Source organism: Austrofundulus limnaeus, unplaced genomic scaffold (assembly GCF_001266775.1).
Source record: "Austrofundulus limnaeus strain Quisiro unplaced genomic scaffold, Austrofundulus_limnaeus-1.0 Scaffold36, whole genome shotgun sequence".
NCBI classification, from domain to species: Eukaryota; Metazoa; Chordata; class Actinopteri; order Cyprinodontiformes; family Rivulidae; genus Austrofundulus; species Austrofundulus limnaeus.
The window spans coordinates 2,709,717-2,716,840 of NW_013952438.1; the positions used below are offsets into that span (position 1 = coordinate 2,709,717).

Consider the following 7,124-nt stretch of genomic DNA (forward strand, 5'->3'; position numbering starts at 1 on the left):
ACACACACACACACAAACATACATTTCCTCCAGCTCTCCACGGAGAGCACAAGACAACTAAATTCACCCCGAGTATAATTGCTTTGGGAAATATGTGAGCCAAATACAGTCAGAAAGACCTTCAAGAAGTAAAGCAATTCCCCCACCGAGTGGGAGAGATTACCAATTCAATGATGTCCAAAGAACAAACTGTTGTTTTGAAAATCCATGTGAAAATCAGCTTCCAGCTTTAAACCACTTTAAATGTGCAACATGTTGTACGCGCAAACGACACAACCCTCGTGAATTTGACTCAATTTGCAGAGTGGATTTTTCAGTCCACCTGCTACATTTTAAATCCATTCAAGCTACAGGCGGCATTGAGTGATACGACCCAAAGAGCTGAGATCCGCAGCAGAGCGGATAGCTGATGTAATGTGTGCACTGTATGACTGAAAACCATCACTCTGCTAAGTCTTGTTGCAGTTCAGTGACCTGCTGTGGCCCCACTAACATCCCAGGCAGACAATTAGACTCACAAACACCCTTAAAGCCTTCTGTGTGCAGTGACCTCTGAGATGAAACTGTGGAAATCTGACATGATGAAGCTGCACTCTGGCTTAATAACTGACTGAAGGTGGAAGTTGTAACACACACACACAAACAAAAGAAATAGAGCTTAACTTATTTCCCCAATGAATAAAAAAGCAGATGTGATATTTTGAGCAAAGCTGCCATTATTTGTAAATCTCAAAGCACCGAGGACCCCTTCATTCACCTAGTCAGCTGTTTTTCTAACATTTCTATCACAGTTCCAACAACTTTGAAAAAAAGGCAAGAAATAAATTACATCAAAACATTTGGTGTTTATCATCGTGCAATTACTTTTGGCAGCAGTACATATATATGATTTAAATGGATTTAGCAAAAAAACTTTAATTTACATTAAAATACTGTTATTACAAGTGTGTCAAGCTCATTTTTACAGAAATCCACACAAGCATTATGCAGTTGAAATTAACTTCAACATTTTTTGTTTTAACTTTGACTAAACACAAAACATCACATTCCTCTGCTATGGCTGAGCACCACTATCAAACAATACCTGAGCTCTATGTGGTATTTTGTGCATAGAAACGGCACCTTACCATGCCCTCTTCAAAACATTGAAAGTACTACTCGCACAACTACGACGGAGTTTTAGGGCCACATAACAAGATTTATTTATTTATTACCTGAATAAAGTCATAATATTATGACATTAAAGTAGTATAAAATTAAAGTCGTAATATTACGAGATTAAAGTCACAATATTCTAGCCTTTACCTGAAAACGCATGCAGTTACCACTGCATTAAAATGAGGAATGTTGAGCAACTTGTCAAGTTGTTCTTTAATATTGCTTAAAATAAATAGCTAATCTTTTTGCATATTAGCATCAAATTATCAGTAGCAGGACTTAGAAATTGTGCAAATGACTATATGATAAACTGAAGCTATATGGTCATCAATGGATGCAACAACAGATTTAGTCATCACGTAGCTAATCTGGATGAAAGCATATTAATCTACAGTGACCCAAGTCATCACAGACTACTTTATAAACACAGACACATGGCTGAACACAGGCGTTGGTAAACTAAGGAGGAAATGAGGAACGGAAAATGGACACGTCATGTAAGATTATGAAATTTTTATCATAATATTACGACTTTAATCACACAATATTATGACTTTATTCTCATAAAATTATGACTTTAATCTCGTAATAATAAAAAAAATCTCATTGTGTGGCCCTAATACTCCCGTTTATGACTGACAAAATGTGAAATAAATAATACAGGAAAAAATATTGCAAGGATTTTGTTTGGATAGTTTTACTTGTAGTCGAGTTGTGGTGAGTAGCTGTTATCTTGAATTATGAACTCTCCCACTTTCAAACAGGGACCATGTACTGTAATACATTCATAACAATTGCATTTTTGTAGAACAAATGAGAAAAAAAAATTGTAGCACTGCAGCTCAGGCATACATTAAAGCAGAAACACTATTCAAATGGGTAAAGTCCAACTTCATGCAACAAAACTGGCTACATTAATACATTCACAGCTGAAGTTTCATGACTTTTGGAGACTTTAGCACAACATACTGTATTAAACAAAGTTTAATGACATCAAACTCTTGAACTTTCCGAAATACTGCAAACAAACTCCTTCTACTTGCATATTATTCACACATCCTATACAGTTTAACAGTGGTGGGCAGCGCTAATCCAAAAATTAGCTCTGCAATTTCTAAAGCTCTTATGAAGATATTTAGGTCTGCAACTTCAAAAATGCTTATGCCATAGAAAAACTAGCGGAAGCTAAATTTAAAGCAAAAGTTTAATTTGCACTTACTAGCTGGCAACAATTCATGTACAATATACACAACACTGCCAACTAGCGGTGTATGAACTCTTTTACAACTTAATTCTACAACCGCCGATTGCTGGGGATGTGATTTCCTGAAACAGAACTTCGGCTCCTGGTATAAAAATTAAGAAGTTGTTGAGGATTGCTAGTTCGGCTGCTTCTTTGTCTTGTTCTTTTGTTTATTGTAGATTTTTCATTAAAGAAGCATCAACAAAATAATTTTAAAACTGTTTATTGGAAACCTGAAGTGACGCATTTTGGGTACATGACGGATTTGATTTGTGATGGGAGACAAAAGCACGCAGTACAGGAAACTATCTTCCCTTCAAAATAAGAGCTTGGATTTTAAAGTTTTACATATAGTTGCCCCATTTGACTATTAGATGTCTGTCTAACCTACACATTCTCACTCCCAAGTCGTCACATATTGACGCTTTTCCAAAGGTTCCCTCTGCGTCTTATTTTGACGCATCAGGTACCCCCCTCGCGTCAGTCCTTGACGCCCGCGGCTTTTCCGGGTTGCGCCACCAGGGGTCTTTGGGTCGGGGGTCTGAGGTTAACATGAGGGATCAGGATTAATGGTTAAGTTTAGGTACTGGGATCAGGGGTAGGATGTCTATGGTGAATATTTGGTCATTTTACGCTTTAGAACATGTTGACGTGAATTTCGTACATTTTCTAAAAATGGTTAATTTTACGCACTACGGTCAGGGACAGGATGTCTAAAGTGAACAAAGGTAATTTCAGGCTTTGGAACGGTCGTTTTCGCGCATTTTATACACTTTCTGAAAATATGACAACAGATTTCGCCCCATCTCGTCAGTAACTGACGTGACGGGGGTACCCTGCGCGTCAAAATCGGACGTAGAGGGAACCTTGGAAACGCGTCAATATGTGACGACTTGGGAGTGAGAATGGGTTGGTCTAACGCCATGGCCGATTGCTTTGACCAATTATGTCAAGCATTGAGCTCCAGAGTTTAAACTTTTTTTTTTGGGCCAGGTCTGGCAATGGTGTGGTTTTTAAGATGGCATGAAACAACTGGTTTGGTTGCGCTTTGGTTTATGTGGTGTTGGCCCATACATGGACCACCTCTCGCAAACCACGTCTGGGCCACCAAAGGGCTGTCATTCTTTGCAGTAACTGGGTCAAGTGTTCATTGTGTGGGCCAGAACTGGGCCAGACACATTTTGCTATGTGGGTAATAAGCCATTGACAAGCGCTTTACCACTTGGCCTCGGATCTTGTTATAGTTGTATAGTTTGTACAGCAAAATGATGAAGTTTTGTCATCTTAAGCTAAATCAGAATTTGCATTAGCAAATCCAACTGCAACAGGATAGTATTAAATAATACACATTAAAAAATTACTCTGACCAACTTTCAAGCTGCTGTGACTGAAGACATTTCGAATGTGTGTTCACACCTGTATTATAGATGGTTTGGATTTATTTTTTTAACATTTGGTAGTCTGAACACAAACTTTCTCGAGCCAAGCTGTAGGACTATTTATTGAACTGACTTGACCCCATATAAGCTGGAAAGCGCACATCTCGTTTTCTCAGCTGCTGGCTGATTACACAGAAATAAACAGCTGTCCTTGGGAAAATTCTGTAGACAAAACTTTTTTTTGTTTGTTTGTTTGCTTTTTTAACTTGAAGTTTTGTGGAACAGTTTATCAGAATCTATCGTCATAAAAACTTGTTTTGTCAGGAATTTTATAGTCTGGGAACTGCAGAATGCTATGTGGTGAGTTTCAGTTTAGTTTATTTGTTCTGATTGTTTTTTTTAGAACCAGCTGGTCCCTGTGGTCACTAGTAAAACATGCAGCAGTCTGAACATTTATGTCCCATTATATTTATCCATCAAAATGCAATTTAAATAAAAACAATAACGACAAAATCAGAATGTACAGTAGCTCAGATGTCTGAATGCACTGTACTTTTTACAGAAACATCAGCAGATCTGGCTGCTCAGACAACCCACTGTGACCTGTCTTTCTGTCATAATAAGACAAAAGTTAGCATAAGAACTGAGCAGAGCCTTATGCTTAATTATCAGGATCAGAATCAGGTTTATTGGCCAAGTATGTTGACATACACAAGGAATTTGTTTCCGGCAGTTCATTACTCACTGGTATCAGCACTGTACAGACACTTAACATATAATTTACACACATTACACTATATACAGAAAGATTCACATTGTACTTCACTTAACCAAAAACTATGTTACAACAGTTTTCAAAGTTAATATTAAGTAATAAAATGACAGCAGCAGAGTAGAGGTAGATTATTTTGCATAAGTTTCAGTAATGCAGAAATGTATAATAATAGTGATAGAGAGTTCTCAATAGCAGAGGTTCTCAAACTGGGGTCCACGAGCCCTATCTTGGGGGTCCTCAAAAATTCTCAATAAATGAGTATTTTGGATTTTATTTGAAAAATTAACATAAGGAACAATGCACAAGTAAAACAAACAAGTTAAACCAAACAAAAACTTAATATTCTCATGATATTTAGGGGTAAAATGACAGTAAATTATTTCTAAAACAGCATGGGATTTATGAGGGGGTCCCTGGAAAATTTTCACACTTGTAAGGGGTCCTCAGACCCAAAACGTTTGAGAAACCCTGCTCTATAGTATAGAGATTATGATCTAGCTGATGGATGTCTGATGATCAGCTGTTGATGTCGGTGTGTGTGTATAATAATAACAATAATAATAATAAATAATGCCCTAAATTACTATTGGGCTATGCAGAAGGAAACTGATACATTGTGGAAGTTTGTTCTTTAGGTTCATGGAAGCCAAGCTTTTTAGACGTTTTCTAGTTCAGTTGGCTATAATGTCTAATAACATATTTATAACCTCAAAAATCCTTACATTTTACTGCAAGACAGTTTTTTTCTGTCAGAATTAGGGCTTGGCGATGAAACAATAATGATCGCAATAGACAGGCAATTAATATCAATAGAAAATATGTTCATAATTTTACTGAACTTTGATCCATAACCACATAGCATTCTGGGGTGTAGGCAGGGGAAAGGCTTTAGGCGTTCACCCTCTCATGGCCCAGCTAAGTAAGGTAAGTAAGTAAAGTTTATTTACGCAGCACTTTTCCCAGATATAAAATCTCAAAGTGTTTTACAAAAAAATCAAGAAAAATATTTAAAAGCATCACTAAAGCATACACAAATTGAAATAAAGACCAGGAGGAAAAAGGCTGATTTTCGCCAAACTGGTGACGTGACCTTTCCTCTTTTATCCACAATTTCCGCTTGAGCTGTTGCACTTGTTTGCTCTTTTCACTCCACGTCGTTCCTTTTTATTTTTCAGCAGTTATGAGGCACGTGGCAAAACATGAATCTGCAACTGTACGTTACCCAACAGGTGGTTGCTAGCTGACCAAAGAGTGAGTGACTTCTGATGCCACTAACCTAATTAGCCATATCTACTGATTTGAAACGCTTATATCATGACACATTTTTCAGCCATATTGCCCAGCCCTTGTCAGAATAAACAAATTAAAGAAGGCGAGCCTGTGATCAGAAGGTCACCAGTGATAAAGAGGAGTGGAGCAAATGAGGCCACCCTCATTGAGCAAGGCCCCTAAGCCCACCAGCTGCTCAAAATCAGTCCCAGCCAAAAAAAAAAAAAAAAAAAAAAGAAAAAAAAAAGAAAAAATATATTTTTGTAATGATCTATAACAAAAATTGTGTTTTGACTCTCAGGAAAACACATCTAGAAGATTTTGATGCTTTTCCTATAATCTACAGACGTGTGATTTTACAGAGACCTCGTTAAATTTTCCCATCACTCCCCTCAGTGTGATTCAGTGAGAGGCTTTTTGCTGTGCGTCTTTTAAATCAGCTCACACCAGCTGGAAAAAAAAAAAAAAAAACTTTGCTTATTGTTTGTTTCACCACAACCTGTGTCTTCCGTTGCCAAATAAAGCCCCTCTCAGTGCAAACCTGGAAGTTAAACACTGGAGATAGAACAACATTTATAGAGCTGAAGTGATCATGGATCCATTGGAGGGGAACAATTATTCTGTTGCCTGATGAAGTGTAGATTTCTGCACAGAAATGATTAGTTCTTGGTGAGATGAGCTGCATAATAATAATAACGATAAAAAAAATCAAGCCTGAAATGCCAGCCATTTAAACGCTGTGTTTAGTAATAATGACTGTTTCCAGCATAAAGAAGAGACTCTTTCTGGAATTTCACGAGGCACACAATGACGGCGGTGGTGTGCACTGTCAATCCCCAATGAGCCATAGTAAATTTAATGGCAGCCGAAATGTGCTGACTTTACTGGGTGTGAAGATGACTGAGTGTGATATGAGGCACCGGAGCCACCGAGGGCCTCCTCGACACCATTATCATTCCATCGGCTCCTCGGAAAAGCTAACGCCGTGCATCACAAAATGTCGCTGAATGGTCAGATTGCTTCCTCGCACGATCCTCCTTACCGCTGTGCTAATCCACACCCACCCGCCCCGCACACACACACACACTCCATAAGGCCTCTGAAGGATAATTTTATTAATGAATCAATGAGCATTCATGCTGTGCTAATGAATTGGGATTTCTGTGAATCTCCCCTCGGAGCTGCACATTATAAATCCTTTGACAAATCCACACAATCTCACATTCTGTTCTCACCCTCTCTCGTAACCCCACCACCACCACACACACACACACACACACACACACACACACACACACAC

The 7,124-nt window shown here is 38.2% G+C and overlaps 1 protein-coding gene across 1 annotated transcript in view; it reads right to left on the minus strand.

The window, feature by feature from the left end:
- lamc3 (laminin, gamma 3) overlaps nt 1–7,124 on the minus strand; it is a 222,388-nt gene that overhangs the window by 37,555 nt on the left and 177,709 nt on the right. The window lies entirely within an intron of this gene.